We start from the raw sequence: 27,988 nt of genomic DNA on the forward strand, positions 1-27,988 counted from the left end.
TTACACGTATAAGTCTTACACATGGGGTCTATAAATTATACATACTATAGAGATGACATATATTCGAATACAAAGTACCCGAATCATGAAATAATATGTGAGAGGGGGTCCAATTATTCCCATAACAATTAACGTGGACTTTGTACATGGGGTATCATGTCTTTCATTCCCATAATGCTTGAACTGTATTCTCCAAAAGTATTGCTATTACCAATGAGAGGAACATCATAAAGGTTATGTTCTTCGCTTTCAATCATAAAGCCACTTGCTTTGGTATAGTTTTCTTCATAAATGCAAGGATGAGATTTGCTAGATTTTCTCAATGTTTCAAGCTCTTTGGCCACCTCTTTCATGCTAGGTCTCCTCTCACCTACTTGGTCAAGGCATCTACGAATCAGGTCACATGTTGCCTTTAATTGCTCATCGGTTGCTTCCCTTACCACTTGATGGTCAAGAATCTCACGCAACCGATTTTCCTTCTTCGCCATTAGAAAATAATTTGCAAGATTTCTATCCTGAATACTTTTTTTTTCGTCAATAGTTTTTTTTCCTGTTAAGAGTTCTGTAAGAACCACTCCAAAGCTATAAACATCACTCTTATCCGTAAGATGACCAGTTTGAAAATACTCAGGATCCAAGTATCCAACCGTCCCTTGAACCAGTGTAGTGACTTGATCATGACCCAATGGGATTAACCTTGAGGCTCCAAAATCGGCAATTTTAGCCGTGCAATTGTCATCCAACAATATGTTGGTAGATTTCACATCTCTGTGGATGATTGACATTCTAGCATTTGTGTGAAGATAAGCAAGTGCACTGGCCGATTCATGTGCTATCCTTAAACGATTATCCCATGACAATCTCCCTTTCCCACCTGTCCTGTTATGAATGTGGCTATGAAGAGTATCATTAGAAATAAATTCATATGCTAACAGCGGAATATCGGTTTCTAGACAGCATCCCAAAAGTTGCACCACATTTTGGTGACTTATTTGTGCTAAAATTACCATTTCATTTATAAATTGATCCCTCTGTCCTTTGTCCAGTCGGAGAGACTTTTTGATTGCTATTATACGCCTATCAGGTAAAGTTCCTTTGTACACAATGCCATTACCTCCTCTTCCAATAATCTTATCTTCCGCGTAATTGTTGGTCGCTTCTTCTAGCTCTTTAACTCGAAAAATTTTCAAGATGCTTGAGCCTGTGGTTTTAAGTTTATCTTCCAACATTACACCTCCGTTTTGTTCAAAGAATTTTTCTCTTAGCTTAGTTAGCTTTCTTTGCTTAATCATTAAGTACAACACGGATAATCCAATCAATAATGTGATGAGACCAAGCCCCAAACCTGTTTGTGATTAGAAGATAATACCAAGATAATCCGTCAAACATGTTAATAAAGGTGCTATAATTTGCTAAATATTTGCTATACTTTGCCAAGTCACTTGAATTTGCTAAATATTTGCTATACTTTGCCAAGTTACTTGAATTTGCTAAATATTTGAGGCCCAAGGGGCTAGGAGATCAAAAGTTTAGCACGTCAAAGTTGGCAAGTAGCCAAAAGTTTAAAACCTGCAAAACTGTCCTTTTATAAGGGTTTATATTCTTTTTGCTACTTTCGAATTTTCTCATTCTTCATGTATGTATTTAATTATTATCTAACTTGTTTGGGTATAAATACATTAGCTACACCCTAATTATTGGGTATTGAAATATGCACATATGCTATAAATAACAAGTGTTTTTTTTGTGTCTGTGTGTACTGTGTAGTGTGTGTATATGTTTGATTAGTTATTTCTTGGTTATTTATATGGTGTCTTTGTTTTGTTAACATCCACTAGGAAAAAAAAACATAACGGGGTACACAAGTAAAGAATTGGGATTGTCGATATACTCAATACATATGGGGAAAAAAACATAAGCTAAGAAATTGGTGGAAGAAATATGGAATGGAGATTATACGAAACTAGTTTTTCTATCCAGCGCGTTGCGCCGGGACAGTTGGCAAAACCCCATCGTTGAATCACGAGCGTTGGTAAAATCCGAGCGTTACGACGGTAAGTCGACACGTCAGCTGCGTTCGTCACGATATAGACACCATTGGTTAAATTTGAGCATTAAAACCAAAAAAATTAATTCGTCAAACTAACATATAAAAACATTAATATATAAGAAAACAAAATATTAAAGACGATGTTTATTTGGTTTGCAAACCCGGGAGATGGTAAAACTCAAGCGTTGTCGGTCCCGAGCATTGAGATGGTAACTTGACACAAATTCAGTTGGTTTTGATTATGTACGTTACTGTACCAGAACTAAAAAACGAAAAAATATATATATAAAAATTGAGGTGGGACAACGACCAATTTTTTTTTGGTGGGGGGGGGGGGTGTCGGTCGGTAAACTTGCACATTGGCAAAACCCGAGCTTGTCGGTCATGGGTTAAATAATGCAGCGAGTCTGCATAAACTCAGTCAGTTTTTTTCAGGTTTGTTATGATACAAGAACTAAAACAAAAAAAAAATTGACGTTTGGTCGATTTCCATTATGTTTATTATGATAACTGAACTTTAAAAAAATCGTCAATCAATACGGTGCCGCCAAGTGACCAAATAGGCCACTTGCGGCACCAAAGTTCTTCTTTATATATATATATATATATCTTAATTCTCAAATGAACTCAATATACAACGATATATTATAGTTTGACCTTTTTTATATATGATAATAGAGACTTTTGACCTAGACGGATCAAACAATCAGATCACACAAACAAACGAACACGAGATATGGGGTGACAACCCTCGATTCTTTTCTAAAGAAGGAATTATTATTTTAGCATATTCTCTCCAAAGTCCAAGTTTCATTAGCCTCAAGGGCTTGGATTTCTTTCTTCATGGCTTCTCTCCAGTTTGACTCTCGTGCGGCCTGTTTAAAGTGTTTTGGCTCACTACGTGAAGTAATGGCCGCCAAAAACGCTTTATGTTTGTTAGTAAATTTATCATAGGAAATGTAATGTGCTAAGGGATATACCGTTGAGGACGTTTGATTAGAAGTGGTTTTCTCGTGGTCTATATATGGCGGAAGCATGATTTCATAGGCGTTAAAATTGCTTGGGACGAAATAATAATCAAACGAACTTCACAAACTTAACAAACTTACATGGAGAAGAGACTCCTCTTGACACACACAATAAACATAACCTAGACCCTATTTATAGATTCACTAAACTTACTCTTCAAGGCGAAACATTTCCAAAACCTATAATAATTCAACTAATTAAAATAAAACATAAAAACTAAACCCTTCACTTTATTAATAATTCAAGATTAACCTTCATTCATCCCCTTAATCTTGAATTTTTGTTCCACCAAGGTCTTGAATCCCCAATAGTACTCTAAATTATTCAATTTTAATCACTGGTTCGTCTTTTCCCTTTCTTTTCAATTGTTTGTAACAAACCTGTTTTAAACAGGTTCTTCACGTTCATCGTTCAAACCATCCACACTGAACTCAAATACAACTTCATTCTCCACTTTCCTCTTTCTCACTTTTATTTTCTTTCTTTGCTCATCAAAACTTGTATATGGATTATTCTTTCGTTCTTTACCAGACCCTGTTGTGCTTTTCTTTCTGACTATTCTTTTGAACCTTTCATTCGGTTATGATCTTTCATCAACAAATGCTCGATTATTGACTTTCACACACGGCTCTAAATCTGCAGACTTATTAGCTGCATCATTCCTTTCTTTCAGTGTCATATCCTTTCTCTCACTATATTAATCAGTAGCGGATTTCTTGCTTCGTTTATGCTCACTTATCTTAACAGTTTTCTCATATTCAAGGTTGTTTGAGTCAAACATACTTGAAGATTCACCATCTTCTCTTTTTCTTCTGAAGAAATTCTCTCATTTTTAATCGTTTAAACTTTCTTTTTCTTCACTTTCTAAAAGAGCTTGCAAAGTTTCTTCTATCTCTGCAACTTCCTAAGCTTCTTTCATATGTGCTTCTTCTTCTTGAAAAATTGCATCCAATCTTTCTTTCTCAGAGATCTCATCCAATCTTTCTTTCTCAATGGCTTCTTGAGATGCTTTTTCATCTTGTACCTTTCATACAAAATGAATTCCAAGAAATCGAATCTTCAAAGCATGCCATACCTCCTTAGCATTCACAAGTACGCCAACTTGTACCAAGATGTCTTCAGGTAGGGTTTGGCATATGAACCCAACTTTGTATACATATTCCTTTTGTCTACAGCTGCGTCGACTGTAGGTTCAATCACATCCTAAAAACAATAGTGTTTCAGAAATCCCTCCATCTTGGTTGACCATACTTTGTAGTTTGATTTCGTCAATATTGGAAGTCCCCAATCACCATTTGTCTTTCCTATCTTTACTTTCTTTTCTGGTTTGCTATTTTAGTTGGAATTGATTCCCAATCCCGAAACCAGTCTCCAATAAATAACTAAACACCACAAAATCAAGAACAACATTCTTGATTACCTGAATACAATCTTGCTAAATACGAACTTGCTTTCAAATCATGGATTCCAAAAAACCCGAACACTTTCTTGCAGTTTGATGTATATTTGTGTGCTTATAGATGCTTTCGACGAAGAACAAGTAAAACAATTCACAAGGTTATCTTCTCACTTGAATGAATGACTCGCCTGGTTGCCTTCTTCTTTGCGATTGCGACGGGTAGAATAAAAATAACTTACTACTCTTTTCTTGGAATGATCGGTCAACACAATAAAAGGAATTTGTTGAATGTAATTTCTCTTGAGCGGTATCGGTAACAAAGTAAATACGTCACTTTTGTTTCTATGTTTTCAATTCCTTTTGTGGCTGTATATTTACTCACAAAATGCTCCAAAATTAATAAACTATTAGGTAGCGTTTGGTATGCATTAACGACAAGGGGAATGAAATGATTCATTGCGTGGGAATGGAATATGTGATGTTTAGTTGCTCAATGAAATGGAATCATCCATTACACATGGAATCCCATTCCATCAAAGCCATTCCTTCCCACCCCCATTCTTTTTTTTTCATTCCATTCCTCCTTCATCATACTTTCTCAACAACACCACCACTTAACAACAGCAACCACCACCACTGCCATCGCCACCACCGCCACCAACACCACCAGCGCCACCACTGCCGCCACCACCACCACCATCACCTTACAACCAGCGTTACCACCGACATCGCCGCCGCCACCATAGTTGTCGTAACCACCGCAACCATTATCACCGCCTCCGCTTGGCCATCACCACCACCACCACTATTGCTGCCTGACCACCACCACCGTTTCCGCCACCTTACAATCGCCATCACTAACAATGCTACCACCGCTAACTCCTCCACCACCACCACCGCCACCACCACCACCACAACCATCGTCCCTGCCACCTGACCGCCACCACCACCACCACCATTTTCGTCACCGGAGCTACCACCACCACCGTCGCTAATGCAGTTTTTTTTTATTTTGGTAAAAAAAGTTATTTTGAGATATGAGTGTTTTTGTTATTTCTATTTCATTCCTACAATTTTTTTGGATACCAAACAACATAAAGTAATAATTCATTTCATTCCTATAGGTTAACCAAACAAGACAAATGAATCTTAATGATCCATTTAATTCCCTTGTCCATTTCGTTCATTCTCCCATTTCATTCCCCCTTCATTCCATTACCTCCAACCAAACATATTTTTATTTTCTATTACCAACAAACAGCGACGATCTTTCATAATTATTCAAGAAGATGATAGAATCCTTCTATGAAGAAATGAGACAGGTAGGATGTCCGGAACCCATCGTTCATCCCGACGGTCAAAGTGATGAATACTACGCTAACTTCTTTGACCAGGACAGACCCCTCACACCAGTGGTCCCATATAGGAGTCAACCCATTCACTTCCCAGGCACAGAGCAAATGCCTATCAATGTTCCAAGTGACCCGCCAACCCCAAAGAATCATCCTTCGATAACATGGAGGTTGACGAGCCAGCTAAGTCCAATCCCAAGGAGGGTACCCGATTTGGATGCATATTTACTCTGACCCAAGAACTCTAGTCTATAACCCCAAAGATTCTCCTCACGATTCTATTTCAGGTCCATCAAGGAGACCCAAAATGAGAGTGATGCAACCAGAGACCATTTGGATTGAGGTAAATAAAAGTAATGTGGAGGTTGAACCAGAAGAAGATCCCGAAGAAGAAGTTGAGCCAGAAGAGGAAGAATCAGATGAAGAACCAGAAGAAGAATCAGAAGAAGACACAGAAGAAGATCCAGAGGAGGAAGTCCCAAAGGAAATGAGCATTGATGATAAAAGCCATGAGGTGCAAAGCCACCCAGGATGTGACTGTCCACCAAGCATGGGCTGTCAACAACCATTGTTTCATCTGTCCCCTTATTATGATCCACAAGATCCATAAGTCCAAGCACTTACAAGTGGTTTTCCACCCTACACTGGTGTTGTTCCAACCATCTCGGAACAAGTAGAGGAGATCAGGCAGCAAGAAGAGGCTGCTGAAGCTTTTTATAACATGCCGTTTGAATCAAGTCCTCCACCACCATACCCAAGGAACCATTATGATATAGTCATGATGGGATATCGTGATCCACCGCCTCAATACAGATACCCAAGTTTTATCCCTCAGTCACAGGAAGAGCATCTGGATCGGGCACTCCATGAGACCGATGAGTTGAGAAAGGGAGGTAGCTACGGAGAGTAGAAAGAGGAAGAAGGTGGAAAAGAAGTTACTACACAAGTGTAGTAAGTTGAAGAAAATAATCAAGAAATACATGAAGGATTGAGGATCCTACTTTGCGATAGTAGTACCGTCTGTTTCCCGTTCCGTAATAGTCGTACTGTCTGTTTCCGTTCCATTCCGATCCGTCGTAGTTGTACCGTTTGTCCTTATAATAAGTCCGTTGAACTTAAGTCCAGGATAGTAGAAGTTGTCAATGTGTAATGTGGTCCCGTTTGTGAGATAAATAAAAACTCTTAGTAATGAGTAATTTTCCTTATAATTTCAGAATGTCAAATCAAAAAAATCCCTCTCAAAATAATGAAGCTTCAAAAAGCAACAAATCAAAAAACCGAGCATGCTCAAGGAAATCATGAGCAATTGATAACCAAAATGCAAGAAATGATTAATGCCATGAATACATTATTACCCACATTGAAAGAAAAATCTATCCACCAAAGTGAAAACCGACAACCCAGTAAGTCTGTCAAATCCAAATCCCGTCCTAATCCTACCCCTCAAAACGAAGGAAGTGATCAGGGATCAACCAATGGTGAAAAGATCTACCAAACTTTTAAGAAGAAGTTACGAAACGAAGGTTGTTTGTTCAAAGACTTCAAGAACTGTGGACCGAAGGAGTTTACGGCGACAAGGGTGTCATAGCCGCCGAAGGTTGTTGTTTGTTCAAGAACTGTGGACCGAAGAAGTATTGTCCAATGCATGAGACCGACTTAATCCAAACCAAGTTCCTTAACCACAATGTGGTCGGAACTAATCTGAGAGACTATAATACCAAGTTCCAAGATTATTGTAGACTTGTGCCCCAATTGGTAACACCCTAATCAAATAAGGTAACGCGCTACATATGGGGTTTACCGAGAGAGATAAGAGACATGGTGAGGTCTCATCTACCGCAGACGGACGAGTCTACTATGGAGCTTGCTGGTTATTTGATGAACGGTATGATCCGCAACAAGGAAGAAGACAAGAAGGAATATACAACAAGTGACAAGAAGGGAAAAGAAAATAACCGTTTCAAGGGAAAAGATGTGGATAGGAGGAGGGGTGGTTTCAATTCCAACTACCCGTTGTGCAAGATTCGTAAGAGGCATCATCTGGGTCGATGCCGGTTCGCAGTGTCTTCATCTGTCATTTGTGATACATGCAAGAAGCCAGGACATGCTACTGCTGATTGTTGGAAGAAAAAGATGCCTTGCTTCAATTGCAAGGAAATGGCACATTGATGGTTGGGTAAAAGTTAGTTTATTTTATATATTAATTAGTTAATTTTAGTTAAATAATCGAATGAACATTGGTACTTCAAGCGTTGTTATGTGTTTTCAGGACATTGGAAGTTAAGGAGCTTAAACGAGCTAATTCAGAGCCATCCAGATGAAGATTGAGCAAGCCTAGAGAAGATGGAAGGATGGGGAAACATGTATTGAGGGTTAAGAAGGATTCGGGAAAGGATTGGATGAGAAACTTGAAGCCGAAGTGAAAACTGAACAAGATGGGTTACCAGAAAAGTGTCTTTTAGTAAAACGGGTATATCTCGCGTATAAAATGAGTTACGGAATCCATAATATATGAATTTTATGTTTCTCAATGAGAGGAATCCGAATATGAAGTCAGTTGCATCTTCGCGATACGCAAAGATGCTGGACATGCATCTTCGCGATACGCGAAGATGCTTAAAGTCGGCAAAAGTTAGGGTTTTCACTATATAAACGATTTTTCGACCCTATTTCCGGGATAACGACTTCCAGAGGCAGGAGAGGTGCTCTAGGACGATTTTCAGCCATCCCGAAGCTTCAGGATTGTCCTACAATCGTATGTTCAGCAAGATAAGTGCTTTAACGATTATCTCGATGTCCGGCTAGTCCTGTGTGTTCGTTCTAGGCTAAGGTTTTGTGTAATATAGTGTTATGATCAGATTCTTGTGCTTCATCAATATAGCTTGATTAATTTTATATGATTTGTCTTGCTTAATTAGTATTTGGTTGATTAAAGCTTGAGTTTGCGAATATTGATTTGTGTAACGTTTGTTTGGTTGTCCATCAACACTTAGGGTTAGGCTCTTGTGTCATTGGACTAAAATCATCAAACCTTACATTGAGTTAATCATCTTAGACATAGATTTGGTAATTGTGGTGTCCGGGTGCATTTGTGTCAACAATTCGGTTAGGGTATCGTTTGTCATCATAAATCAAACCATAGGACTAGCAATTATTATAAAACCAAAGACTAGAGAATCTGTGATTAACGTATGGAACACATAACCCGAACCTAGAATGAATGCTTTTTAATTAATATTTTTTACAACTCTTTTCAAGTAATAATTAGTTTTAATTAATCTTTTTCTACAAACTGCTTGACATCGTCTGTCCGCCTTAGTTAATTAATTAATTTATTCATATTAAATTAGCACTTTTCTTGAGTTCCTGTGGAGACGACCTTACTTACCCGTACTATTTTATAGGTATTTAAGTCTTTAATTAATTGTTTTTGAGTAGACCGCGACAGCCTACGTCAAAATGGCGCAGTTGCCGGGGACTCAACGCCCAAAGTGCTAGTTTAGTTTAGTAATTTAGTTTCAGTTTTTTTTATATTTATTTGTTTGATTTTACGCTTGGTATCTCTGTGTTTCATGTCTGTAGGTAACCCACAATGATAGGGAGTTGGGTTTATGACCCACATGAGGGATACGAGTTCGTGGAAGATGCTTATCCGTACCATTCATTTCCATACCATGAAGGACCTTCATACAACCCGCAAAGCTACTATGAATCAAGTGAATATGATAGTGATGGACCTGAAACGCCAACTTTTGTACGTTACCAAGAGGAGGAAGACTACTATTATGATGAGTACCCCCAGTGATATATGAAGAAGTTCCTCAGTATTATAATCATAGTGGTACTTATCAAACGAATTATCAGCAAGATCAAGAAGATTCCTCTGGTAACAATGAAGAGTCTATAAAAGACGTTATGGATTTTCTGAAGGAGATGAAGAGAGAGATAAAGAAGCTCAGAATAAGGCTATAAATCAAAGGTTAGAGCTTCAAGAAACGTCTAATGCGGCCCAAGATGAACTGATGAGTCAACTGTTAGAAGAGGTGGCCCAAATTAAACGAGAACGAGAGAAGTTGGCTAGTGGTGTCGTGGTGGATTACGAAGTGATAGTTGAGGTTCAGGGACTTTTAGAGCATGAAGTGGAGGAAGAGGTTGTGGAGATTAATACCACACCAACTTCATTAATTACCAATGAGCCAATGAATGTTGCAGTTGTGGTTGAACAAGATGACATTAAGGGACAAAGTTCAAATCTTTTAGGGCATGAAGTTGAGAATTTAGACCCGGTTGAAGGCATATCAACCTTTGAAGAACCTATGATTAGAGTAGCCCAGGTGAATCCCAGTTGTTCATTTATAACAATCACACCAATAAACAAAGTTGTGGGGAATGGTTCAAGTTCAAGGAAAAGGAAAGTGAGTTTGGAAGACACTGAACAGAACATGGTGAAATGGGTCTACATTGTTTCTATTGATATGCCAACCACAAGGATGAAGGGGGGCACACAGCACCTCAGCTACCGAGCATACTCCAGGAACTCAGTGGGTAAATGTTCAGCTCGCTTTCGATTAAAGTTGGGTTGTTCAAGCAAAAGCAAAAGTGGGTGTGCTCGACTTGTTAACCATCGGGCGAATGTGAGAAATTCTAAGGGTAAAAGTGCATTCACACCCGCCTGTATGGGTTCATCAAACATACTTAACATGAAGGAAGAAGAGGAACCGAGGCATATTAACTACCGAGCTTTTAGAGGAAACTCGGTTGGAAAATGTCCACTTAGACCACCATAACCAAGAAATCAGGTAACGGTCTGGCTGAAGATCTTAACAAAAATTTAGCACTAATCGGGAGGCAACTCGGCCTAGTATTCAGGTATTTGTATATTTTTGTTGTAGTTGAACTTTGTGGTTGTAGTTCACTATAAACCCTCACGAGACCATACTCGTCCACCTGGGCTACCGGGGGGTTTAAAGGGCTTGTTGCACACGCTAAATGCAACCGTGATTCCTACGAAAGTTAGTTAGGTCTTTTTAACATTTTTACTCGTTTAACAAATTTGGTTATGAAATTTATTAATCTCGGTTGGTAATTTAAAATTAACTGTTTTGCAAACGGTTTAAAAGACCTATATTTTTAACACTTGTGAGAAGCTTGCTTCTACATGTTTGAGAGTTTGAAGATTTTATTTTGAGAGTTAAGGAGGTAAGGTTCACCGAGAGATCACCGAGGGCACGAGATTTGCACATGAGAGTTTTTCTTATTTATCAGGTGATTTTGTTTTCATAACCTTATTTGTTTTGTTAGTATTTGTGTTAAAAGTGTAATTGTATTTGTGTATAATAAATAACCACCATCACATTAGGCCTGGTTTTAAAATTGTCAAAGTGAATTTTAACCTCGTCCCTATTTTATTTGTTAAACTTTAAACATTGAGAACAATGTTTGCCTCAAGTGTGGGGATGGGGGAGAAATTGAAAATTTAAAAGTTTAATGTTCCTTGAATTAAGATTTTTTGCACAATAATGGAAAATGATAGAAAAATTGCGGATTATTTTTCAAAGTTATTATATAAATAAATAAAACAGGAACACACTTAATTTGGGATGTGTCGGTAGGCTCAGCCTTGAGAATGAAAAGATAATTTGGTTGTAGACTTAATTGAACTTTAAAATGCTTGATTTTTAGTGGGAAACGCCTTCAAGGTTTTGTTTGTTTAGCTAAGCCTATGTAAGGACTGGAATGAAAGATTAGGCCATACTCAAGCCTTACTATTAGATTTGATCACCAAAAATATATTTTAATATGAATAGTCTATATTACAATGGTTGGATAGGCTTAACATTAAAGTATGCTAAATGGCTTGTGATATAAACATAAATGAAAAAAAAAATGCTAGTTAAGTGGCTAACGTTTCATAGGCGTATGGTTTTATAGCCTTAAATCCTGTATTGATGGGATACTCCGGGGTTCGGAGACCATGGCTCGGTATGCGGTTTATCATCTGGTATGCGTAATCCTAAGTGGATTATTCATATTAAAAAAGCTTAAAAAGAGCAAACCCGCAGTTTATCTGCCAATTAATAAGTCATTAAACATGATCACAAAAAGTGCTTTCAAAGTACACATTCAATACTGACTTGATCATCCACGCTGTTAGTCATGTGGGGTCCCCGTGCTCGAGTCTCATTGCCATTAAGAAACGGACCACACGGGACACGTCACATGTAAGCCCTACAGATGAATTCGTGCATACTCACGTATGGTGATGGACTTCGGGGTGTTGCTTGATAACGGGGGTATGTCATGTAGTGGGGGCTATTTACTAGTTGGTTACCTAATTGCACCTTAATCATATCTTATGGCCATTCTAGTAGACTTTGATGCTTAAGTTTAGGTATTGGTTCGATAAAATATCCAAGATTGTCTTAGCTGTTACATATGGGCTTAAAAATTGTACACATGTGCAAAATTTTGATCGTCTAATTTTAAGGTTTAAGTCAAGTTGGGGTGGTCTGGTTCGGTAAAACTATAATGAAGCATGGTAAGGCGGCTTCAGGGCTTTGAGGTGTGGGTTCCATTTTAATCATATGAACTAATAAAACTGTCGCACCTTATTTTTCCCGGTAAGTATTAAGGCATGGGTTTAAGTGGACAACAATATCGGCAATCGCGGTTTTTGTGTTCTTTGTGCTTAATTAAGATAATCTATGAAATATTTTGAGATTGATTTCTGATTCTAATTCCACTGCAAAATCTTTTTCGGGATGAAAAAGGATAAGTGTGGGGATGTGATGGTTGGATAAAAGTTAGTTTATTTTATATATTAATTAGTTAATTTTAGTTAAATAATTGAATGAACATTGGTACTTCAAGCGTTATTATGTGTTAAAGAATGTTGGAGGGAGTGGCACCAAGAATGAAGGAAAGAAGGGGAATGCTCGAGTTTTATACTTGACACCGAAAAGGCCGCCAACATACCGGAAAGCATCACCAGTACGTTCTTAGTCAATAACGTTTACGCAAGAGTTTTATTTGATTCTGGTGCAAATCAAAGTTTTATAGATTATAAATTTTGTAGTCTATTAAACGAACCTTTAAGGAAATTAAATAAAACCATAAACGTTGAAACGGCCAGTGGTGAGATTGTTAAAATTTCCGAGACCTTAGGAAATGGAAAGATTTTGTTGGCAGGCTACATCATCCTTGTACAATTACTGCCCATGACCTTAGCAGGCTTTGATATAGTTCTAGGTATAAACTGGTTATCCGACAACCATGCCCGTATCATTTGCAATATGAAAACCATAGAACTCCAAGCCCCTAACAAGCGAACAATTCAAATTGCGGGCGATAAAGATGCTGGTCATGTTAGCATAATCTCCATGATAAAAGCTAACAAATGCTTAAACCAAGGATGTTTAGCATTTATGGCTTACGTGACAAAAGAGTCAAAACCAAAGGAAATCAAAGACGTACCTATAGTATCTGAATTTCCCGACGTCTTTCCAGATGAAATTCCAGGAATACCACCCAATCGAGAAGTCGAATTTAGAATAGACTTAATGCCTGGAACAGCTCCAATAGCCAAATCTCCTTATCGTTTGGCTCCGACGGAAATGAAGGAATTGAAGAAACAATTGGATGAATTGTTGGAAAAAGGATTTATTCGTCCAAGCTCATCACCTTAAGGAGCACCGATATTATTCGTCAAGAAGAAAGACGGATCCATGAGGATGTGTATCGACTACAGGGCATTGAACAACGTAACTATTAAGAATCGATATCCGTTACCTAGAATTGATGACCTATTCGATCAATTGCAAGGAGCGAGTATCTTTTTGAAAATAGACTTACGTTCTGGATATCATCAGTTGAAAGTCCAACAAGAAGATATTCGAAAGACATCTTTTCGGACAAGGTATGTACATTATGAGTTCACCGTAATGCCATTTGGACTCACTAATGCCCCAGCCGCTTTCATGGACATGATGAACCGAGTTTGTAAGCCTTATTTAGATAAATTGGTAATCGTATTCATCGACCATATACTTATTTATTCTAAATCAGAAGAAGATCACAAAATTCATCTTCGGATCTTACTTGAATTACTCTGAAACGAGAAGTTGTACACTAAATTTTCCAAGTGCGAGTTTTGGCTGCATGAAGTGCAATTTCTTGGACACGTTGTCAACGCCAATGGAATTCAAGTGGACCCCGCAAAGATTGAAGCAATAGCTAAATGGGAGATTCCTAGATCGCCAACCGAGGTTCGAAGTTTCCTAGGTTTGGCTGGATATTATAGAAGATTCATCGAAAACTTCTCCCGTATAGCAGTTCCCCTAACTTCATTAACCCGAAAGAATGTTAAGTATGAATGAGGAACCAAACAACAAGAAGCATTTGATTTACTTAAACAAAAGCTTACAAATGTGTGACATTTGTCAATTTCGGGTTATTTTATACTTGTATTCTTAATGTAAACCCGACCCGTTTTGTATCCCGAACCTTTCGATAATTGTATGTTAAATATTTGTTTTATTGTTGTTGGATAAAAAAAACACCCTTTTCGGTTCTAAAAATTCCCCTAAAACGCTCAAAACGAACTCCAGGGACTAAAACTACCAAAATGGAGACTTGAATGACCCATTTGTAGTTTGTGCTTTCTTGGGTCTATAACCAACCCATTTTCATGAAACACCCTTTATGAAAGACCCATTCAACTTACCCTATATATACACACCCATCTTCTTCATTTGTGCTTGCTCATTTCTTTATTTCTCTCTCAAATTCTTGAATTCTAATGTTGTTCTTCATAAGCTAATCTTTCATTTTAACTAACTTCTCAATACTTAAAGCTTGATGTTACAACATATATATAATATACACTCCTTGTTTACCTTCGGTCTTTCATTTCTCCGGTCTCGGCCGGTTGAAATGTCGGGCTAGTAAGGCAAGGTTACATGGAGGACTTTGTAGTCCTTGTTTATATATTTAACAAATCTAACCATATAACTTGTTATAATTGCTTAACTTCTACATATTTTAGTTTATTGTTCATATTTGTCAAGTTCCATGGTATTGGGTATGTGGTTACTAGCCTCGGTTTCATCCCGAGTTGAGAACCGAACCAAAAACCGAACTTTTGTTTAAAAGCATTATTGTTAACTTTTTGAATGTAAAACTTGAGTATTATTATTTATAAGTTATTTTACAAGTTCCATGGTAATTGGGTATGTGGTAACCATCCTCGGTCTTATTCCGAGTCAAGGACCGAACCAAAAACCGAACTTTTGTTTAAAAGCTTTATTGTTAACTTTTTGAATGTAAAACTTGAGTATTATTATTTATAAGTTATTTTACAAGTTCCATGGTAATTGGGTATGTGGTAACCATCCTCGGTCTTATTCTGAGTCAAGGACCGAACCAAAAACCGAACTAAACCGAGTTCACTCGCTTAAGACACACAAGTGTGTTTTTAGCCACCAAAACTCATATTTTTCTTCAAGATTATATTTTAAATCAATTTTAGTTAATTTCTAAACATACTTGGCATATCGGTAACCAACTTGATGTTATAACAAGTTCGAACCGATAAGGTCGTATACTCGCTTAACGAACGTTAAGGTTCTTTACAATAGAACTACATACTTGGTTAAGTCTATTTTGATTTTATTGAGTTATCTCATAACATTTATTATTTTGGGAAGTTAACTGTGAGCTTGGTCAATTATCAAGTCTCGAACCGACAAACCCGAACACTCGTTTAAACCTCGTTTTGGTATTCTTATAACCAAGGGTTTTGCAATATCGCATTTTAACCCACATTATTACTTAACATAGGTTGAGTGAAAAAAGAAAAAAACTAATGAATAGAATACCGAGACCCGGTTTCGAGTAAACTTATTTTACAAAACTCGTTTCTTTAATTTCTCAAATATTTACATTTTAAATTCTAAACTTTATTTATTTACTTTATTTGTCATGTATTTTATTTTAAACCCTTCCAAGACTACGTACTAACACAAGACCCGTTTAATATAGGTCTTGCTCGTTAAACCGATCTCTCCGATTATTCACGACACTATCTTTCAAGTTACTTGTTAATGTGAGTACTTTTTCAACCCCCGTTTTCCATCTTTCGTTTTGGGGGTGGCATTGCATACTTATTCAAATTCAAATGATTTATACTTGAGTCTTAAACCACAACACGTATTGTATATGTTTACTTAAATAAATGCTCGATTTGGTGTTATATGCTTTACATGATTATGTGCAAATTCTTGAATGCTAAGGCGGGTAGCCTCATCAAAGTATGATCATACATTAATTCCGAGTATATATAGTATCCCCATATAGAAAGGTGTCGTCAATGTATTCTTATTGACGATTTTATTATTGTCGTCAATGTATTCTTATTGACGGTTCGTCAATATATTCTTATTGACGGTTTTATTATCTAAATTGTTGCTATTATTTATTGTTTTCATATACTAGTTGTGGATTTCATACTATATACTTATTGTCCAAAACTATGAAAATTGCTCACCAACCTTCGTGTTGACAAACTCTATTTTATGCAATGTTACAGGTTTGATGTTAGCTTGATTGGATTACTTGAAGAAACTTATTATCTTGGCTTTAGGATATTAGAAAATAAAAGAACAAGTTATTTGTTTATCTATCTATTTGGCATTTTGTATGAACAATTGTTGCGTTATTTATGATGATATGGATTTAAATGAGTTGTTTAAATATTATAACTTTATAGTGTCATTGTGCAATGAGCAATCATGTCGCGCCTCGACGTTTCTGCCTTCATTGGTCGGGGTGTGACAAAATGCACCTATACTGGGCTTGCCAGAAGGTACAGAAGATTTCGTTGTATTTAGTGACGCATCTCATTCGGGTTAGGGTTGCGTACTAATGCAAAGAAAGAAAGTAATAGCTTATGCTTCTCGTCAATTGAAAGTACACGAAAAGAATTATACAACTCACGATCTAGAGTTAGGTGCCATAATCTTTGCCTTAAAGTTATGGAGGCACTATCTCTATGGAGTCAAATTTATCGTGTACACTGATCATAAGAGTTTAAAACACATCTTTGATCAGAAAGAACTCAACATGCATTAAAGAAGATGGATGGAAACTTTAAACGATTATGACTGTGAAATCATCTATCACGAAGGAAAAGCAAATGTTGTAGCTGACACATTAAGCCAGAAGGAACATGAGAAACCCAAAAGAGTTCGAGCCTTGAGATTAGAGCTACAAATAGATCTAATCAAACGAATCAAGAAAGCTCAGAAACAAGCAATTGAAGAATATCATATCTCGGAGGAAAAGCGTAACGACATCATTGATTCTTTAGTCAAGGGAAATGACGATATACTCAGACTTGGGAATAAAATCTGGGTACCAATTGTTGGTGATTTACGTGAAAGGATCATGAGTGAAGCTCATAAATCAAAGTATATGATGCATCCCGGTAGTCATAAAATGTATCAAAATCTTAAGCCGAACTACTAGTGGAATTGGATGAAGAGAGATATTGCTTTATATGTTGCAAGTGCTTAACATGTTTACAAGTCAAGGCAGAACATCAAAAGCCTTCAGGTTTGCTTCAACAACCTGAACTTCCTGTATGGAAATGGGAGATGATAACAATGGATTTTATTACGAAACTCCCTAAGACTTCCCGACAGCACAATGCTATTTGGGTAATCATTGATAGGTTAACTAAATTCGCTCATTTCTTACCTATCAATGAATCCTATTCTATGGATAGATTGGCACGGATTTACGTGAACAACATCGTACCATTACATGGTGTGCCATTATGTATCATATCCGATCGAGAAATTAGATTTACGTTTCATTTCTGGAATAGTTTTCAAAAAGCGTTAAGAACTTAATTGAATCTTAGCACTGCTTATCATCCTCAAACTGATGGGCAGAGTGAAAGAACAATTCAAACGCTTGAAGACATGCTCCGAGCTTGTGTAATCGATTTAGGCGGATTTTGGGATGATCATCTGCCTCTGATGGAATTCTCGTATAACAATAGTTATCACACAAGTATTCAGGCTGCACCATTTGAAGCTTTGTATGGACGAAAATGTAGAACACCTGTATGTTGGTCCGAGACCGGAGACAATCAAATATCTGGACCCGAAGTAGTCCAAGAAACGACGGATAAGTGTTACAAATCCGTGAACGACTTAAGACGGCAAGAGATCGACAAAAGACTTATGCAGATGTCTGCCGTAAGCCGTTGGAATTCCAAGTAGGCGATAAGGTTTTACTAAGGTATCACCATGGAATAGAGTCGTACGATTTGGCAAGAAAGGAAAGTTAAGTCCACGTTTCGTAGGATCATTTGAAGTACTAGAACGAATCGGTACTGTTTCTTATCGCTTACGATTACCAGAAAAGATGAAAGGAATACACGATGTATTTCATGTCTCTAACTTACGTAAATGTCTGGCTGACGAAACCTTAGCCATGCCCTTAAAGGATGTCGAAGTCAATGAAAATCTAAAATTTGTAGAACAACCCCTACAAGTTGAGGATTTCTAAGTCAAGCAACTTAAACGTCGAAGGCTAAAGTTAGTCAAGATAGGATGGAACTCTCGAAGAGGACCCGAGTTTACTTGGGAGCTAGAATCGGAGATGAGAAGAAAGTACCCACATCTGTTCTAGCTAATCTCGAGGACGAAATTCATTCTAAGGTGGGGAGGATGTAACATCACGAAAATTTTGGTCCAAATTTTGACAAACTAACAAAACTTAAGGAATAAAAATATTCATGGCAAAATAAGACAATAAATGGAAGTAGCTTATGTTAAGGGAATGAAGTAAGGAGACTTCATCCCACATGGAAAGTGGTAAAGAAAATAAATCACTTTATAAGGAGGGAACATTCCATGATAATGTTCTTAAGTGACCAACCACTCTCCCTAGTCCTAGCGGAGGGTGCGAAGCACCCGACGCGCACGGGCCCGGACACAGGCGATGGGCGCAATGTGGCGCTTTGATGGCGCACTTCACACGCTCGCATCGCCGCGAGCCGCTTAAGAGACGCCTTTGTATTCTTGGATTATGATATGAAATCAAAGATATGGCAAGTTTTGCATCTTCGCGATACGCGAAGAATCTGAGTTGCAACTTCGCGATACGCGAAGATGCAGGACACGCGGCAGACCGTCGTGACACGTGGCAAGCCTACGCGGCGACTCAGCGAAGCTAGTGCAGCTTCGCGATACACGAAGATCCAAGAAAATTTCTATAAATAGATCGGGCATGGGGGTGTTCCTCATTCATCCCACACATCCCAAATCACATATACAACATCGATAAGCGTGCCATGATCTCGATATGTCGATATCCCGACAAGTTTTACCTCGAAATGTGTGCTGTAACCTTACCTAAAATACTCTCTCGACTTACCTCCAAGTAGAAGTGCGGTCCAAGTAAAGTATAGGCATTTCGTATAAGTAAGCTATTCAAGGTAGGAGTTCTGCCCGATTATTATATTATAAGTGGCTTAGTCCCTAGTCGGGGATTTAGCCGTACCTTGATTTTATAAAATGGAAATAAATAAAGTCAAGATTATTATTAAAATAATATTTCTTTATTATATATAAAGATTTTTTACAAATATTTCTTATAGTAAAAGAAATTTGAAATATACGTTTCTTCATGAAGAAGAAACAATGATTATAAATGAGTAACAAAAGAGAGGACTAGAGGTCCTTATATTTTATAAAGAGATAAATGTCAAGGTAAAGGTTATGCAATCGGACTAAAGATCTAAAGCTAGATCATTGATCTAGTACTTATAAAACGTTATTCTCGTACTATAGGTCCGAGGTAACAAGACAAATTGGTGAGAAACACCAACCAAGGAGAAAGGTGAATACGTCAAACTTTTTAAAACAAGTCTGTGAATGTTTCCATGGGATTATATCCCTAAAACTTTATAAACAAAAGTAATGTTGGCCCTCAGGCTATTATATACGTTTGGTTGGATCCTTACATATGTGGGTAGACGATGGGCACACCGCACCACACTTGCTAATACCTCCGCCACGTTGGGCCGGGCCAAAGTAATGTCCGAGAGGGGATTATATTGTGTATATTTATAGTTGCTAAGACCTCGATGCTACGGTATCACTGAGTGGTATCAAGTAGTACTGTATGTTTATAATAGTAAATTTGACTTGGTTATTTCCTAAGCCACGATGGGCCGGGTCATAAGATACCCAAGGGGATAACTAGGTATATAAATGTTTTGTGTCAGCATATTCACCAGCATGCGTTGCTGACGTATTTTTATAACTATTTTACAGGTAATGGAGAATAGGTTTTTGAAGACGAGGGATAGCCGTCAGACGATCTGATGGCTCAATGAATATTTTATTATTAAAATAATGTAAATCGTAATTTTAATTTCCAAACACTTTTGTATAAATGAAACGAGTGTTTTAAAATCCCGTTTTTTGAATATAATAATATTTTAATCAAAGTCTTCCGCCTTACAACCTTAAACTCTGATATATTTACAAAACAGGTACCAACTTATGAGTCACACGCCTAGGCCCTAAGCCGGGGTGTGACAATATAATCTCTTTCATATTTAAATATTATATTGTGATTTAATCACAAAAACAAAAAAATTAAGATTTAATTGAACGTCTAGTTGTAAATAATTTCTTAAAGTTCTTACAATCCATTGAGTTCACAAATTATCACTGTAGGTCCCGAAACTGGATCCGACAACGAACGGCTTTGTTCTTGATAAGTGTTCGAGACAGGTGCGGTGAAATCAAACGACCGAACATAAATAATATAAAGATAAAATAAATGAACGATCTCGTTGTCGGTTAAATATTTGATATATTAATAAATGAACCGAGCCACCCAAGGTGAGCTCCCCTTGGGTGGATGATTTACACCATACAAACACACATAAAAAGAAATACATGATTCATATTTATAGCCAAACAAGAAAAAAAACATTCTAGAAGCTTTCCCGTTGAAGTTAAACGCGTGTCGAAGCTCTCGTCTCGTGACCGTATTTCTCGCCGACATTAATTATTATCTTGACAGTGAATAAATAATGGGTTTCGTAATTTGATATCGTAAGTCACAAATATTGACCTTACAATCACTCCCTATATAAATATATATATACATACAAAATATCACTAAAAATTGCAGCATGTATGAGCTCAAATGAAATAATTCTTCATGGTTGTTACGAGACATATGGGCAGAGACTGGTACGATTTTTTATTTTTTATTTTTATTTAATTATTTTTATCACTTTTATAGCTTTTACATGGAATTGTAATAAACGTTTATAAATGCTTAATTGGTTTGAACATTTTAATATATGTATTTTAACTACAATTAAACTTGATTAACTATACGCTATGTTATTCAACAAAGCATGCATGGACTAAAATGCAAATTGATCAAAGTTGATAAAAGCATCAAAGTTGAAATACTCATCAATAGCAACGTAAGTATAATTTACTGTTTATACTGGATTGTTTTGGCCTGATCAAATTTTTTAACATTTTCTTAATTTATTTAATTTTCTTTTCAGGTTGATGGAAAAGATGAATACGTGGGAGGCAGATTTGATGCAATCCGAGAAGAATGCTCGAAGCTAAGTGGCACAGTTTATTTTCCGATATTGATGTATTTTATTGACTATTAACTAATATTTTGTTAACTTGTAATATTTCGACTTTGGATGTCTAATTATGAAATGAATGGATAGTTTTGCTATCTTTGTATTTTATGTTGTTTGCCATCAGAATTTAGTTATGGTTATTAATGTACAAATTAGTAATTATACAAAAAAATTAATAATTTAATTTTTTAAAAGCATTAAAACGATGATACGCATAAATGCAATTCGTGTATTGGTGTCGTAAATGCTCTTAATGAAAACGTGTCATAAATGTGTGTCATTAAACATGACGCGCGGTGCATTTTATATTCAATTTGTGACTAGGGCTTGTGTGTCATACGTATCCTTTAATGACATCATTTTTTTCTAATAGTGCCAATAGCCCCTTTAAATAATTTGTTGGTTGTTCAAAAAATCAGATGCTGCACTTCTAGAATTATTTGTGTTTATATCAATTTGAAAAAGAAAGATTAATATGTGTTGAAAATTCAGGCATACTTTTTTACCATGATTTTATTTTAGCAATATTAAATAGGAATAGGAAATATATATACCTAATGATAAGTGAAGCACATTTAATGATTTTGTATTTGGTTGTATCCGCTTACAACCATCTTTGAAAGTGGCATCACCAGAATACCCTCTTTTGCATTTGCAGTGTAACTCCCCTCAGTATTCTCACAATCTCCATAACATGGAAACATGTTTGCATCAAGACATTCATTGATATCTATAAAATAAACAAACGAATATCATGGTTATTGTTACCTCATTACTAAATCAATCATATCAATCCTAGTCTTACAAAATATTTTATTTCAATTGCTATATGCTGTGTGGCTCTACTAGCATCAATTTATTAGCCCACATAAGTGTACTGGTTTTATTAATCTAAAGTATAACAAATTTTTTTACCTCATTCGATGATGCATGTATGATGAGAATCACGTGAACCATGCATATAATGCATTTTTATTCTATGATGTATGCATGTTAAGAATCACGTCCCATATAATGCATTTTTATCTGTTTTTAACGTGCACATAATATATGTAAGTACTTTTGATTATTTTTAATTTTTATGCACTATGGATAAGTACATTTTGATTTTCAGAAGATGTTTTCAAAATCAATGTGAGTCCTCATATAACTTTAAGAACTAAAAAATACATTTTTTTTAAACAATTGAAAGAGTATCTATACACTACTAGAAGTATTTCGCCAAAAAAGAAAAAAAAACTGCGCTGAGAGATTTCTTTATATATATATATATATGGTAAGGATCCTAAGAGAACCATTGGCAAATTGAGAACTTTGAGAACCATTTTGGACCACTAAAAAAAACCCTAAAAAAATATTTAAAAAATTATAAAACAAAAAATTTAAAAAAGTAAAAAAAAACAAAAATTCTTATATTTCATATAAAAAAAACCAAAAGGTTTTTTTTTGTTTTAATTTGTATTATACCTATACACATATGTATACTTTCATTTAATCTCTAGTTACGTAATGTACACATATGTACATTATCATTTACCTTAAATTATACATATATGTATAAGAAAAAACATGTGTGTACATATTATACATATATGTATAATAAAAAAACCGATTTTTTTCTTTTTAATTCGTATCATACCTATACACATATGTATACTTTCATTTAATCTCTAGTTACGTAATGTACACATATGTACATTATCATTTACCTTAAATTATACATATGTGTATAGGAAAAAAAACATATGTGTACATATATGTACATATTATATATATATATGTATAATATAGCTAAACCGAGAACATTTTTTATTTTACGTTTTTTTAGAAACCGAGATGATAAATAAGAACTTTGGTTTTTTTACTTTTTTTTATTTTTTGTTTTTATTTGTTTTATGACTTTTTTTTATTTTTGGGTTTTTTGTAGTCCAAAATGGTTCTCATAGTTCTCAATTTTCAAAAAGTTCTCGCATGATCCTGAACCTATATATATATATATAGACTAACTATAAAATGAAAACCCACTTGAGTTGTGAAAACTCTAGAAACTTATTCTCAACCACATGTTTTTAATTACTGTTTAAATCTTGTGGTCCACAATTAAAGTGAATAAAAAATGTAAATATAAATATAATTTTTTCTCTCTCATGAAAACATATATAAAAATTAGTAAAAAAATGTTAAAAAATAGCAAAACTTTTTTTTTATGTTTCGATGTTTTGTATTAAATGTTACAACATATATTACATGTAACAAAAAAAAACGATGTTACATAGGGTTTTCGCGGGTTTTCACAACACAAATGGGTTTTCATTTTAACCTTTCCCTATATATATATATATATATGGTTAGTTTCATTTGAGAACTCAAAAAAAGTTAAGAACTTTTAGGAACTCTTAAAAACCAATTATTTTTTCAACTTTTTTTATATGTTAACATTATTTGAGACTTGTTTTATCATATTTATAAAAAAAAATTACTTAACGCGTTAGCTACAGCACTGCACGGGTCGATACGCACAGCGCCTAGTATCCATCGTTTACGGCTAGGACTACTAGGGTATCTAATCCCATTCGCTCCCCTAGCTTTCGTCTCTCAGTGTCAGTGTCGGCCCAGCAGAGTGCTTTCGCCGTTTGTGTTCTTTCCGATCTCTTTTGATTACATATATAAATCACAAGTTACACATGTGTAAAATTTATGTGATAAAAATTTACATATGTGTAAAAAAACATAGATATGCGTAAAAAAACTAATTATCATAATTGTAATCGTAAATATATATGTCAAAAGTGATAAAACTACACTTAAATAACATTAACATACAAAAACTTTTATAAAAAACATTAGTTATTAAGAGTTCATTCAAGTTCTTAAATAATTTAAGAGTTCTTAAATAGTACTAATCCTATATATATATATATATATATATATATATATATATATTGGTTTTTATTAATTAAAGCTATCATTTTTTTGTCGTGGTCGGTCCCAACTAATAAATTGGATGTTGAGGGCCCCATCTTTTAATGTATTTATTCCCAACGGCTCACAAATAACAGAATCCTAATATCGTTACTTGCAAGTCATCGGAAACATGCTTTCGACCGGAAAAGTCACATTTTTTTGCTAGAAAACAACCTGAACACCGTTACCACCACCAACTGACTCACCACCAACCAACCACCACCACTTGATCGATCACTACCAACCGATTCCGACGGTAGTTCTAGGGTTCCGCCGACCTCAATAATTAGGGTTTTTACTAGGAAAAAGGTTCCTAAAGGTTCGATCCAAGGTTACAAAGATGTATGGGACGAAAATATTAAGTTTTTCAAAAAAAAAATGTGAGTTTTATGGCCAAAAAAGTTTTTCTGGCGACCAACAACTAAGGGTGTTAAGATTCTGTTAATCGCGAACCGTTGGAAACAAATACGTTAAAAAATGGAACCACCAGCAACCAATTCGTTAGTTAGGATCGACAACAGCCAAAAGACGATAAATGGGATTAATAAAAACCAATATACTTTTTCTTTTTCGTAAAAATCGACAAAAAGTACCATAATCACATGTTACATATGTTACGTGCATTTACAGTACGCATCTGAGGCAAATTGTAAATCCTCATTACACATATTTCAAAGGTCAACTCGTGTAAAAAAAAGTTAATTATAAAATTTTTTTTCTAGTAAATGCAACTTACATATAATACGTGCATTTGACAAAAAGAAAAAGTTTTTAAAAATCGTTTTTACATGTTTTTTGTTCTTAAAGTTCTCACGGCTTATTGTTGTTCTTAAAAGAACCCATTCATTCATAAACAAACACACACACACACATATATTCTATATATATTGTTTTTTTTAAATAGGAAAATTGGATTCTAATAATCAAAACTATCATTAATCCCTACTAATAATATGACTGCCAGCAGTCTCAACTTTTACCTTTGTTGCTAATAACAATCTTAGTCTAACAAACCATTAACTTTCTAGGTCAAGTAGATATTAAATGACAAAAGTACCCGTTTACACTAGAAAAATAAAAACAAAAAACAATTATCATGGACCAACAGGATGCTATCACAATTTACCAACTTTACAGTTAACACTATCTTCTCCGGCGAATATATTTACCGGCAACCATCCAACCACCATTTTTCCGGAGACATTTTCATCACCAATACCCATTAAACCTTTCTACCTATACTTCCTCACCGTTAATTCAATTCCGGCGAACACACCATTCAACCCAACTCTGCGACCTCAGAAACCAACGACTTTGGACCACGGGGAGTCGGGACTCGCCAGTTGGGTTCGCTATGCCGACGAACTCACACCTAAACCAAGCACTTAAACTCATCTCGCAATCATTCTTCCAACCTCCGATTTTCCGACGACAGTACAACCATATCTCCTCGCTTCAGATCTCGAAAACTAGCCATACATTTTAGAAAGCGATTAAGAGTTTAGGGTTTGACGGGTCCAAATAGTTGGAGTGAGATCTCGCCACAAATTTCAGATCTGATTTGACGGTCCAAGCAATTAGAGTGGAGGTTGTTGGCAGGAAAAAAGGTGTGATCGGATGTGAACTGATGGATTTATTTTGCTCGTCGGAAGTTCGCCGGAAAATCAAGTAGGTCGTCGGAAATTAGTTGAAGAAGATGCAGGGTAGGTCCATGATAAATTAGTGTTTTAATTTATTTATTTATTTATTTCTAATCTAAAGGGTACTTTTGTAATCTTACACCCACTTAACTAACAAAGTTAAGAATTCATTAGACTGAGATTGTTATTAGTAACAAAGTTGAATGCTCGGTAGTCATATTGTTAGTAGGGATTAATATTGGCCAGCAGTGAATTGTTTGAATTATTAACATCCAATTTTCCTTTTAAATATCATAGTTAAAATGGACATTGTCGATCAAAAGAATATGTAATCAATGCTTTAAAAACCGGGTTTTAACTCGTATCGGGTTAGGTGAAAAATTGATAAAACCGCCAAGTTGAATAGTTTTATTGTAATTTCATATAAATACAAATTCATCTCAAAAAATAACCAAAAAAAGTTAAATCCACAATAAAAAAATAATACAAAAGTACACGATTTTAAAGCAAAGTTTATTTTGTTTTTAAATAAAAGTGTGCAATCGGTTTATGACATCAGAGTGTCATACACATTATTTTCAAGACCGACATTCTTGGTAAACTGGCTTTAGTTATAATCGCTAGATTAAAAGTAATTTTTGAAAAGTATGGGCCACAAGATATCAAAAATCTCTTAGGCTTAAAACAGAAAAAAAACTGGCAGGTCGATGTCTAGCAAACCGCCCAAAAATACCGACCTACTGTGTGAAACCTGATATTATCAGTTCAACCGACCGATACGAACTGGTTTTTAAAACATTGTCTGTAATAACCCGGTATTGCTAGTGTCCCATGTTTTTTTAATAAAAGTTGGTCGTTCAAAAGAAAATTAGAGTAATTTTAACTAATAGATTGAAAGATAGATATGATTAATGTACCGTGGCAGCCAGGAGGTAAATATGGATTCCCTTGATAGCCATCTTTACATACACAGCGGTAACCGCCAACTTCCCTTTGAGAGTCCACACACAAGCTATTTGGGTACTTGCAGGCAAAATCATTGGTTCCATTGGCTTGAGCACAACTCAGATTACCAATAGCCCAGTCAAGCACTACTTCAACACTAGATTCAATCCTATCTTTGAAGGAAGTGTCGTCTATATTCTTTGCACTTAAATCACTAACACCATTAAACTTGAATACGTTCTCCTCACCGACAAAGGCATATGTACAAGGAGCAAAGGACCGTGTATCACTCACGTTTCCTGAATTCACCAAGCTATTGACCCAGGAGTTATAGTATTTTATGTCTTGGGGAATGGATGACTGGCAACAACCACTTCCTGAGCACTGGTCACGTGTTACCTCATCCGGTTTTGAGCAAAACACCATACAGCCTGTAGACGCGCTTCCATTCTTTGTTGTTGATGTCAGCCAAGAATAACCGTTACACCCGATGACTGTGAACTGATTTACTTCGGAGAAGGTGTAAGGCCACCGATTACTAAAACCGTAAGTGATATTAGTTGAAGTGGAAGACCCGTCTGGAAAATTGCATTTGCTTGCTACTAAATTGGAAGTCCGGAGGGTGGAGTCAGTTATCCGTTTGATGGACGCATAATCAGTTTCAGAGAAATAGGCCTTTGGAGGGTTTACGGATTCGTTGCAATAGATATCAAACTTCTCGCCTATAGAACAACCGGAGCCAATGCCAATGCCAAACGGGTAGGGAACAATCAAGTCCCCGCATTGGGTTTTGCAGTTTGGCTTAATTGCTAAGGTGGTTGAGTTGGTGAGCTGGTAGGTTTCGTTAATAGGTACTGTAAAGGCCAACGGTAGAAATATTGCAGGCAACATTATTAGAAAAAGGAATTTCAT

The 27,988-nt window shown here is 35.9% G+C and overlaps 2 pseudogenes across 1 annotated transcript; both read right to left on the minus strand.

Annotated features, from left to right (window-relative positions):
* Window positions 1-88: 88 nt before the first annotated feature.
* Window positions 89-27,988, minus strand: LOC143542166 (wall-associated receptor kinase 2 pseudogene; annotated as a pseudogene). The gene is made up of 3 exons (XR_013136860.1): window positions 27,049-27,988; window positions 22,082-22,257; window positions 89-1,345 (listed from the first exon to the last, which is right to left on the minus strand). The product of XR_013136860.1 is annotated as a wall-associated receptor kinase 2 pseudogene (transcript).
* On the minus strand, window positions 23,997-24,299 carry LOC143542207 (18S ribosomal RNA; annotated as a pseudogene).

Source organism: Bidens hawaiensis, unplaced genomic scaffold, assembly GCF_021521415.1.
Source record: "Bidens hawaiensis isolate Kalapana, Puna unplaced genomic scaffold, B.hawaiensis_p1.1 tig00012786_1, whole genome shotgun sequence".
In the NCBI taxonomy this organism is placed as follows: domain Eukaryota; kingdom Viridiplantae; phylum Streptophyta; class Magnoliopsida; order Asterales; family Asteraceae; genus Bidens; species Bidens hawaiensis.